Genomic DNA, 12,376 nt, shown 5'->3' with positions numbered 1-12,376 from the left:
TGATCAACTACATTTATTCGAGATGCGATGAACATGTGCTTGGGAGTGATAGTGGTGTGCAACAGGTCTGAAACTTACCAACTAGGAATGTTAGAGCCAAACATAAAGTTAAAATACTATAAGAGTATTTTAGAACACTAAAAGACTCACACTAATCCCAGAATCATGTTCAGAAAATAAGAAACACAAACAAGAAATTTAAAATACCATAGGGGTATTTTAGGATCCATAACTAACCTTGTGTGAAGAACTAAAATGATCCTTATTGATATACCTACAACTACAGAGGGTACACTCCCAAGGTTATATATAATAAGGTGTTGGATTAATGTCTAAGTCCATAACTATAATTGATAAGACTTGACCCGACCCGGCATGGTCCATTTGGGTTGCATGGCATCATGCATTTGGATAGACTATAATGAGAGAAATAAGACACTTATGGTTATTAATATATTATAAGTTCTAGTATATTAATAATAAGAATAATAAGATTATTTAATTAGTATTGATCAAGAATTAATCTAGGATTAATTAAGTGATCAAAAGAAGAATAATTAAATATATGGGTTGATTGTGTAAATCATCCATACTTGTATAGTGGGCTAATGCTCCATGGATAATCAAGTTGGGCTAAAACCCATAGGATGGTCCATGGATACTCCATGGTGTATTTGAATCCATGGATCCATGGAAATGGAAATTATTGACAATTAGGGTTTACCTTAATTGTAACACTATATAAAGATCTTATTCTTGACAAAATCGGCGACTAGTATCATTCTAGAAAGGGCTAGCCGATTTCATGAGTTGTGGATTTCTCTCAAGTTATTCCAAGTGTATTTGGTGTTGTGTGAACCATTTGAGGTGTCACACTTGGGGCACTAGGCACTTAAGCTTCATGAAGACTTTCTACATGAAAGAGGCATGTATTCTATCTTGTTATATGGATTATTTTATATGCTAGATTAGGATAATACCTTGGATGTTGATATTTGTATGTATAATAGAGAAAACATAGATCCAAGGTATTTAGGGTTACATGTACACTTAGGAGTGTTAGAATGCTCAAAACCCAACATAAGGATCCCATAGGCTAAGAATGTGTGGTTTCGCTCTACTTCCTTTTCCTCGTTGGGATGTGGATATAGAGTAGTATCATATATTCGAAGGCCTATCGGATCTAAGCTATATATGATTTGTGTGTAATCGTAGCAGGACTCGATATGGATGATCCAGTGAAATGTTAATAATCTATTAGGATTCTTTAGACATTTCCATTCTCGCACGAACCCTATAGACAACCCTATCCACTTCAGTGCTTGACAGAAGAGTTGATGCAGACCCAGAAGAGGTTCATTGAAAAGATTTCTTGTTCGGAAATAAATGAACTGGGTTGAGACTATTGAATTCACCAAGTGCCTATATCTTTTTAGGGACATCGGTGAGAAATTCGCCTAAACTTCCGAAATTTCCAGTCCTCCATCATGAAGTGATGACACCTGGAGTCGGATTCGGGAGTAAGGTGGAGTAGAAATTCAATGTGTCTTCATGAGAAAAGAACCCTAGGTAATTACCTGAAGGAAACCCACGCCGATTTCAGTCAAAGATACGAGGCAGACAGAGGGAGCCAGTACATGGAACCCAAGAATTGTCTTCTCCTCGTGTTCTTCACGCTAACACCCATAAAATAATACAATTTAGTGAGTTAGTGGTTACACTACTCACGCTACGTGTTAGGTAAAACCGTCGTTTCCCGTTGCCAGTAACACGATTAGAGCGGATCCCCGTACCTCTATTGAGGGTATTTAGCCATAAGTCTTTATGAGCCTCTCTCCCCGCGGTGTTCGTTCTGAACTGTTCTCAAATCTTTCCAGGCCGGAGAGTGAAACCTTTCCCAGTATAAAAGGTAACTTAGTAGGAACGACTCGCGTCTTATGGCCTTTTTCCGATACTCATACTCCTACATTGATTACCAGGACTACATCATAGGGATGTAGGTCGACACTTAGACAACCAGTACCCGAGGCACGGGAAAAATTTATGCTTAATACAGTCAGGACAGATATGTCCAGGGTTAGTCGTCGTCTCTTATTATCATGTATTCGTTCTGTGTAGGAAAACCATGCCTCCAAAGAAGCGTAACCAATCCGCAAGCAAGAAAACTACTCTCTTATTCGATGAAGCTACGTTCCAAGCTACAGTCTCGGCAGCCATAGCAGCTGTCATGGCTCACCTGAATGCTAACAACGCCAATGTTAGCAAGGGCCCTGTTGGGAATTCCGATCCTAGCAATGGACAACAGCAACCAGCACCTGCATACCCAGCCACCCAAGAACCTCAACCGAATCCACTAAAGAGGAAACTCAAGATCGAGGAGGGAGGTACCTCAGATCAAGGACCTTCTGACGGTCAACGAGCTAAGACAGTCAATACCCCTGTCAATCCTTCCCTCCTGAATTCAAGAAGACCATACCTAGGAAACCTTCCCCACTGCAGCAAGTGCAGTTACCACCATCATGGTAGCTATCGGGAACTCTATTGTGCTAGGTGCAACATGAAGCGGCATACTGCTCGCGTATGCAGAACTCTGGTGGAGCGTATTGCATCAATCACCAATGTGACGACCGACCCATTTTGTCGTCTATGTGGTGAGATTGGACACTTCAAAAGGGATTGTCCAACTGAAGGGAACAACAAAGACACAGGAGGAGCCTAACTCTACTGCTTAAGGAGAAGCGTCAAGGAACCCGGTAGATTTTGGTACGTCTCTCGATCTCAGATAACTAACGCAAAAGATTAAAAGACTAATTCAAATGTAAATACTTCCCCATTAAGGCGAAAGTCGCAGCACTGTTATAAAATTTAAAATTCATCAGGTAAAACTATAATGGCTAAACATATATGTTACGACCATGTATAGTTAAGATGGATAGACCTAGAGTGAGTGAATGCCGCCTCATTTCCTGTTTCGCGTTTGGTTGTGGATTTAGGGTGGAGCCGCTCAGTCAATAGTCCTCCCCACCTTAATTATACATGACTAGTATATGTTAGGCGATTATAGAAATGCCTCGTGAGAGTCCATTCATGAAAAAAGGTACTCTATTCAGAAACATTTAGGACTCCTTATAGTTCCGCGTCGACTCTATCGGTCCAAGTATCCCCGACAGTGATACACACGACGAAACCTGAGACGCCTAGAACTTGTGTGCCTGTTTAGCGCATGACTCTATCGATCCTCACTTTATGTCATGTCGAAGTATGCCAATTTCGACGACTCTATTGATCATGGTGTGACGTAGTGCAACCATGTGTACATCCCTAGTGCCGTGTAAAAAGAAGTTTCTCTGTAGCCATGTCGGCAAATAAAGGTTCTTCCGAACCTAAACATAATACAAATAATCAAACCTAATGCGACCCGTCAGTCGCCCCTCTTATCTCAAACCTTCCGAAGTACCCAGGAGAAGGGTACCGCGCGCTGTTGACCGACCCCTCTTAGTTAGATAGAAACCGAAGCGAATGACATTGCAAGATACTCCAGAAGACAATGACCACCCGAAGCACACTTCGTAGATCCCCCAGAAAGACCCTTCGCACCTCGCACATTAGGTTCGTGAACCCAGAGAATAGAACTCATAGGAATGACCACTATAACCAGGTATATGCGTAACGGTGGTATATAATTGAGATCAAAAAGATTTGAGATGTGTGCTTCCTCCCTACTCCCTGTTCCTCATTGGGTTGTGGGTATGGGGTGGAGTCGCACAACTAAACATCCTGCCGACCTCAATTATATATGGTTTGCATACACCAAGTATTAGTGGTTATTCCGAGTATGAGCTCTACCACGAACCTCATAGTAAAGCCCTTCATCCTATTCCATAAAATAGGAGCTAAAGTCAAGAGAACCACTGCGGGTTGAGCTACTATAATGACCACAAATCTGAAATTTGTTGTCATCCCGGTTAAGCCCACATAGTAGCTAACACCCTCAGTTAATAAAGGGATTAAAGTTCCGAGTAATGGAACCCTATACTCACTAGATTTGACCTAGACCGGGGAAACTCAGAACCTTCGGAAGAGTAGTTGCAGCATATATTCGCACTACTCAGGCACTTCGTCCACCCTGTTACAGACGAGTGGTGCCTAGGATCCTCCGCCCTCTCGCATGGAAGAAATCGTCTTCGCCCTATAGACGATAGACTTCATTCTCCGAAGTAAACACTAGAATACCGACAACCACAGGATAACCTCCGCAACCAAGAATACTTGATCAAAGTGCGAAAGTAGTTGCGTTAAGCCTCATGACCCAGATCCCGAAGAGATTATAGACTTAACACCAGCCTGGGTGTTAGTCGAGGGGTTATGCAGAAGCATGCGCTTTCCGCACTAGAATAAACCAAAGTCTTAGAGATTCATTGGACTATTAGGTGCTCCACGAATACTATTTCACGCAGAAATAGTAGAACCACCTCCCGAGATAGTCCAACACTCGTCTGGTGAAACCCTATCTCCCTGACCCTGAGGGTTTCCGTTAGAAATACCTCAAGCATCAGAAGTGCAGGTTCATTTTGCACGTGCTTGAGATAGACAATCTACAGCAGACAGATAACCGTAGACATGCAACCCATTCGATGACCTAGAAAGCCTCTAAAAGCCAATTGACAGGAAAACACGAAACCAAGGACAACTTGAGCTTCCTAAGAACCAACCTGAAGGACTACACTACCAGTATGGGAGAGAACGTTAGGAACTTCGGAATGGCGATCACACCAGTGGTGATCTTACCATAGAAGTACACTATGTTCTAAGTACTGAAAAGCTCTGCCCTTCTGAGAGCTTAGGACCATCTGAGAATCCTCGTGGAGATTTGGTCCAACCCTTGTCAGACTACTACTACTTTCGGATATTCCACAAGTTTCACACCGGATCGATCCACTTCTTAGACTTGATATGTGTTTACCCGTTGTCACTCTTCGTATCCCACTCATCTTGATAGAAACCATTGAGAACCCTAACCTTGTAGATACACCAGTCGGAACTCGCTAACTACATGAGACGGAATGCGCATCCCGTAGGTGAAGGTTTGTTCGAATGACAAACACAGACCAGCGTTCACTTGGGAATGCGAAGCCAAACAAAATAGGAAGTACCCTCCTACCTCTACTCGGTCATTCATACCTACTACCTTTCCTAGACCTGAATTTCGGGACGACATTCCCTCTAACGGGGGGATGATGTCACAACCCAAAATCTATTCCGTCATTTTTAACCTTTTCCGTTAATAAGCCTCACTTATTTAACTGTCCGTTAACCTTTTGGAAGAGGTTAATTAATTTAATACATTTATAATGACTTGGTAAGGGTTGAAACAAATTAGAAACACCCACAAAATACCCTTAAAAATGTGTGGTTGCAAGCAAGTCAAAATTTGACCGTTTAATCGGGTGCGACCAAAAAGCCCCGTTTAACAGCAGTATCGGGTAGCTTTCCACTGAGCCCCAACTCCAACCCCAACATAAGGGTAATTGGAGTCCATTAGAGAATTTTTACACTCTCCCCACTCTCGCTCTCTCTACAACTTAAATTCGAGCCAAAAATCGTCCGTTTCGAGCCCCAAACGAGTAGGTAAACTATCCTAACTCGTTGTATAACTTATCTAGCCTGCAAATCCGAGTTTTAAACATAAAATAGAGACAAAATCATGTGTTTACGTCCCAAGAACACTCTTGTTCCGTGAACACCATTTAATGGGGTTTTTAAGCCCCAAAACCCCTCCAAATTGTCCCTAAGGCTTAGATATGACTTGTAGGCTTATGGAATCGGACTTAGAACACCTTGAACTAGCATTTTGGGGAGTAAACATGAGTTTACTTCCCAAGATTGTGCTTGGGCCATAAACTCCCCTTCATGGGGAGTAAACTAATTTCCTTGGGTTAGAAATTCCCTCAACACCCCCTATGGCCTTGCAAAAATAGCTTGAATGCAATACCATAGTTGTAAGGGCCTTAAGCTTAAATAAAACCAAGGGAGTAGGAATTCACGGCCGTAAACTCCCATAGAGGTGCTTCATGGGCCGTAAACTCCCATTTAGTGCCCAAATGGTGCGCAAACTCATTCATTTGACTTGGAAAAATGCATGGGATTTTATCCTCTACCATTTAAGACCTTAAACACCAAAAGATATGTACATAGGAGCTTACAAGCGTAAACTCCCTAGTTTAGGGCTGTAAACTCCCATTTGGTCCATATAAGTGCCTTAAATCCAATCAAACACATTAGAATTGAACCTAGAAAAATTGCACAATTGGTATAAGGCCTTTAAACATCCTAGAACACCTCACCAAGAGTTTACGGCCGTAAACTCATGGGGAGTTGTCCCAGGGCCGTAAACACCATATGGAGAGTTTACACTTGGAGAGTAAACTCCATTCCTAAGCCATTCAAACCCTTAAATGTTACCCGGGACACCCCAAACATTTAACCAAAGTGTTTTCCGCTCCTTAGAGTGCGTATACTTGTTTAATTAGTGTTAAATGTACTAATTGTATGTGAACATATGTTATCATATGTTAAATAGGTCACTAAGTGTGTCCAAGTCTTTACTTGACACCGAGCACCCAACCGGCACCGTTGTCGGATCCACTTACACCAGGTGAGTTCATACCCCTGAATGAACCTTTTAAATGCTTTTACATGTTTTATAGGGGGGGAATACAAGTTAAACATGCTAGTTATCATATCAATCACATGTGATTGATAACCCGCATGCACAAGGAATTACCACACTGTAAACTGTTTTATCGGGTATGACACTATAATTGGTTTTTCTGAAATGCTTTCACTTGTTCAAATCTTTTACTTATGTTGTTTTATCAATGTTTCATTTAAAACAGATTTATGGGAGTTTTCCAAAAGTTTTCAACTTATTTTACAAAAGAATACCCTGTCGTGATTTTCTACAGTATAAAGTTTTTCTTCCATGTTTTGATACCCTACTCGTTATATACCACTGCCTTGTTATGATTTTACTTAGTTGATACTTCTACTTAGTTAAACGCTTATACTTGTTTACACTCTTACTTAGCGATACGTTTCTACTTCACTTATACTTGATATTGCTTCTACTTCACTTATACTCGATACGGTCCTACTTCACATGTTGTCGTTTCTACCTCGTGATACACTTATACCTGTTAGACGCTCTTACTTCACCTGTTGTCGCTTCCACTTCATGATACACATATATTTGGGACGCTTATACTTCACGATTCGGTTATTCCACATTGTACGCTTATACTTCACAATTCGGTTATTCCACACGATTCGGGTATACACCACAATTTGGTTATACTTTATGATATGTTTCCACTTATTAAACACTCAACCATAGTTAGACGTATGCATGTGCTTATATAGATGCATATGTCACACCCCAAAAACCGAAGGCGGAAACATTTCTGGGGTTGACTCCATGTTGAGTATCAAATCCACTGCACATAGTAAGTAAAGTAAAACAACCATTACATTACATATAGAAAAATTTTCATTTGTTTCAAAAGTAAATTGTACAAGTGTGATACATAATATATATGAACAAAATGAGACGAGTCTTCTATGCACTCCGTCTTCGCCAAAAGAGATCGTCGGGTACCTGTCTAATGCGAACCTGAGAATACAAGCGGTTTGAAAATCAGCATAAAGTTGGTGAGTTCATAAGCGGTTAGTTTTCTGAAAATGTACGAGTTCCTTTGGTTTCCTGAAAAAGTAGTTATCCAAGAAAATCCTATATTTTCTTAAAAGTTGGTTACCAAATCCAAAATGTAATGTAAAAAGGTGTACAATGAAAACATGATTGTTCTTGTCAATTGTAAAGTTTGGTTATCTAACTTGTTACACTTTTCTGGTTACGTACTACTGTTACTCAGGAAAATCCTATATTTTCCTACATGTGTGTGTGTGATGAACTGTTACCAATTCTGAGTATGTTCAATGTTATCCCCGGGAAAATCCCATATTTTCCTGAATGTGTTTGTGTGCGAATTCTCCTGAAAGTCTGATTATCCTTAATTGTACATTAGTTTTATTACGTACATAAAACTAATAATTAAGTGTGAAGTGTTCATAATCTTGATTGCGAGTTCCATAACCATACTTCAGACCAGATATGACTCGAGTCGTGGCTAGTATCCTTTTTATGACTTTCGTCACCCTTGAACCTTTCGGGTCGGCTGTAGCTAGCAGCCAGGTGCGGGATTCTCAGTCCTATATATATCTATACACTCAAGTCATGCTCTCTATCTAAGAGATTCTAGTTATAGGTGCGGTCCTCCACTCGCGTATCTCTGTGGAGTCTTCACCGAGGACGTGTCTCCAATCTTTAAGATTACTCTTTACTCTCGTGCCTAGGGAAGTAGTATCTATGCCTAACTAAGTTCTAATGGTGCCTGTCCTTTACAGTCGAGCCTAGGTGTTTTATTAAGGACATTACAAATGTTTCATGTTTTCTAATGGTGTCTATCCTTTACACTCGAGCCTAGGGTGTTTTATTACAGACATTACAAAGGTTTTATGATCTCTATCAATATAAGTGTGAACAATCAATTGTGAAACATAACAGTATATAATAAGAATTTAAATCTTTTAAACAAACAACTCTGCAAGTTAAAACAGTTTGTTAGTAGGTTTTCAATTCTTAGAAGTGTGCAAATTATGAAACCATTTAAGTAAAATAATGAATTTAAGTACAAGATATTCTTGTAGTTTTGCTTGTATTCCCCCTGAAAACATTTAAAAACCATTGAAAAAGGGTAGGGGTATGAACTCACCGGACGCGGAATGTGACGACTAGGATGCTAAACGTCGAATCGAGGCTTGAATACGAGCGAGGTTCCTATGTAATATGAAATGGTATACAAATATATCTAATTAGATTTATAAACTCTAATTAGATATGATATTACACTCCAATGAGCGAAAACACTTCAAAACGAGTGTTTGGAGTAACCTGGGTGACATCTACGGACGTGTAATGATACGAGGGACTTGGGAATTAAGTTTACTCTACAAGAGTAAAATCCTAATGGAGTTTGCGGCCTTATACACCACTCACACATGAGTTCGCGACCGTGAACTCATGTTGGCAAGGTTTATGGTGCTTAATTGGTTAATATCACTTGGGAAGAGTTGGTACAATTTTATCTAAGGCATGGGATGGAAATTAAATCACCAATAACATCACTTAAGGGATTTTACGGCCCTAAACATGGATTTTATGGCCGTAAACTCCTATAGCCCTTTAGATTGATGATTTAATGGTCTTAGATTAATCATATGTGATTCCACTAATTTTTACAAGCCTTGTATGGATTTTTGGGGGACTTTGGACAAGGATTTAGGAGTTTACGGCCCATGAACCCCCTCATGTCCATGAACTCTTTAGATGGGATGTTTTTATATGTTTTAGGCTTCTAAATTGATGGTAGAGACTTCTAGAATTTATCCCAAGGTTTGAGATGTGTTAAAGTGGCATCTTAACATATTTAGAGGAGTTTACTCCCCAAGAATATGAGTTTACGGCCCAAGCATGTTCTTGGGCAGTAAACTCAAGTTTACTCCTCTAAATTGATGTTCAACGTGTTCCAAGGTCAATTCCATAATTCTACAAGTCGTATCTAAGCCTTACTGGTGTTTTGGAAGGGTTTAAGGGCTTAAAAACCCCCCTTTTATATGTGTTTACGGCCCAAGCATGCTCCAGGGTCGTAAACACATAAACAAGGCTCTAAATCATGGTTTGAGGCATTCTAATTCCATTTCATAAAGTCATCTAGCCATATCCAAGGTCTAATTGTGGTTTGGAAGGGTTTTGTTGCTCCACAAACCCCATTTATATGAGTTTACGGCCTAGGACTGTTCTAGGGCCGTAAACTCATGATAATGGTCTTAATCCATGTTTTAAAATCGAATTTGAAGGCTAGAGAGGTTGCATAACAAGTTAGGGAAGGTACCTTGGTGATTAGAAGCCTTAAATTTGAGATTTGGACCCTTAAACTTGAATTTAGGAGAGAGGTTAGAGAGAGAGATGTGAGATGAAGCAAAAGCTTCAAATGAAAGCTTGAACACATTTAAATAGGTCCCAAAACTTGGACACAGTGGAATTCTACCCGATACCGGCGCTAGACGGGGCTTTTGGTCGCACCCAATCAATTTGCCGTAACTCGATATGGTTGATTCTAGAAATGATCCGATCACTAATATGGGGTGTTTGAATGAGTTCTAAAGGTATTAAGACACCCATTAAGTCATAATATAAAATACACGTTAATGACTTAATTAAATGACTGAATCGAAAACGAAATTGGAAACGGCGATTGGATTATCGAAATGAGTTACGAAAAGGGTACAAGCAATGATACGAAATTTCGAGTTGTACATTATCCCCCTGTTAGAGGGAATTTCGTCCCGAAATTCAAATATTTGAACATAGATTGCAAAGTGAAAAGAGATATGAGGATGAATCTACTGCTTCGGGTCTTCACGCTCCTAAGCGGAATCGGGTCTCCGCTTGACATTCCAACGAACCCTCACTGTCAGGATGTGGCTTTGTTTCAAATGGTCAACTTATCAATTCATGATTCAAATTGATTCGTCCATGGAGGTTTGGACTTCCGTTGTTTTCGATCTTAACAAAGGGATTACTCAGGTTTCGTCATGTCGGCACTCCTTACGAATATCGACGTGGAATTCCAAATGGTTACTGCTGATTTCTGAAGATAGCTCGGAGAGGGCTACGGAATCGATTCCAAATGAGGATCCCGAAGGGTCTAATGTTCCACAAGTTAAGTTTTCCGCACTTTCAAAGGCATACTATGTCTTTTCAGAGTAAGACTTCCAACAAGAGGGCACATCCTCATGTGGCAAAGTAGCTAAGGGTCCGATGGTCCTAAAGGAATTTCTAGACGGTTTTGCAATAATAGTTGGCAGGACCCAAGAGTTGACGGGTTTCTATGGGTATCTCCGGTGCCGACTAATTCTTTATTGTGTTAGCTTTTGGAAAGGTCCATGAGTATGACTTCTATGCTTTTCTACATGACCAGGAAAATGGCTTGACCGAAGGGCACCATTACTACCTTGTAGTGATCATATCAAGCCCTGGTTGCTGTCTTAGACACATCATCATCACTAAGGTTTTGGCTACGAGGTAATTGTAGGGATTAGGTCGATGCAAGACTTGACTACTCTCGGAAGGAAATTCTCAGGAAATCTTTGGAAAAATGCATCGGGGAAAGAGTTGCAGACTTCTCGTTTTCGATGAACACATGGACAAGGAATACATGGGAAAACTTTTTAAGCTTCGATGCACGAAGATCATGAGAGTCGGGTCGGAGGTAGGTTAAGACGAATGGATTTCTCGAAACCAGGAATAACAGTATGAATGAGGCTCGGTCATTACATGCTAAAGATGACATCAAAGCATTTCATTAAAAGTTCGCCATTAGATCGAACAGAAAAGAATAATTGTTCGGATTGAGGATACAATCTACGGATATGACGTTAGCGTTCTTATTCTGACTTGATAACCATCTCTATGGTATACATTTTCGATTACTCACGAACGACAGGGTTAAAAAGATGTTCAAATGGATGGTTAGCGAATTTCTTTCGGTGCTAGAATCGAAAAGAATCACAGGCATAAAATTTAACGAGGGGAAATATACCTGTGGCAACGGTGGGATCAGTGGCTGTCTCCTCTTGTCCTATCGTTAGAACTCTTCCGGTGTTGCCAGATGTTACTGCCTTGGGGCAGTTTCGCTTGAAATGTCCAACTTCTCCACAACCATAGCAGGCCCGACCAATGCATGCTCCGGAAGTTTGACTCGTTGATTGAGTTGGTGTCTTGTAGTTTTTTGCCATGTGACCCTTTATGCCACAACTGTTGCAAAATACCTCTATACATGGACCGGAAGGAAGGTGATGATAGTTGCACTTGTCACAACTAGGAAGGGTTCTAGCATACCTACTGGCAAGTTTTCGAGTTGAGGATCCAACAACAGAAACGGTTGCAGGGGAAGTGGCAGCGTGCACTGCCACCGTTTGCTGCCTCTTCGAAGACTCCTGTGATGTCTGACTTTTCTCCTTCTTCCTAATTTTCTTTTCTCACCACTCCTCTCTGTCGGCTCAGGAGTGGTAGCTGTCTCCTCATGGTCATCACTATGATATATTAAGATTTGTGCTAAGTGTTTGGCGATGTCGTATGTATTTGGCCTCGCAGCTATGACATTTCCTTTCGTTGGCTGGGTCAGCCCCCAGATGAATCTCTCTATCTTCTTACTCTCTGGGGTAACCATTCTCGGGCAGAGTAATGCCAAGTCGTCGA

Source organism: Lactuca serriola, chromosome 3 (assembly GCF_051521515.1).
Source record: "Lactuca serriola cultivar US96UC23 chromosome 3, Lser_US96UC23_V15, whole genome shotgun sequence".
Taxonomy (NCBI): Eukaryota; Viridiplantae; Streptophyta; class Magnoliopsida; order Asterales; family Asteraceae; genus Lactuca; species Lactuca serriola.
This window is presented reverse-complemented; position numbering follows the sequence as displayed.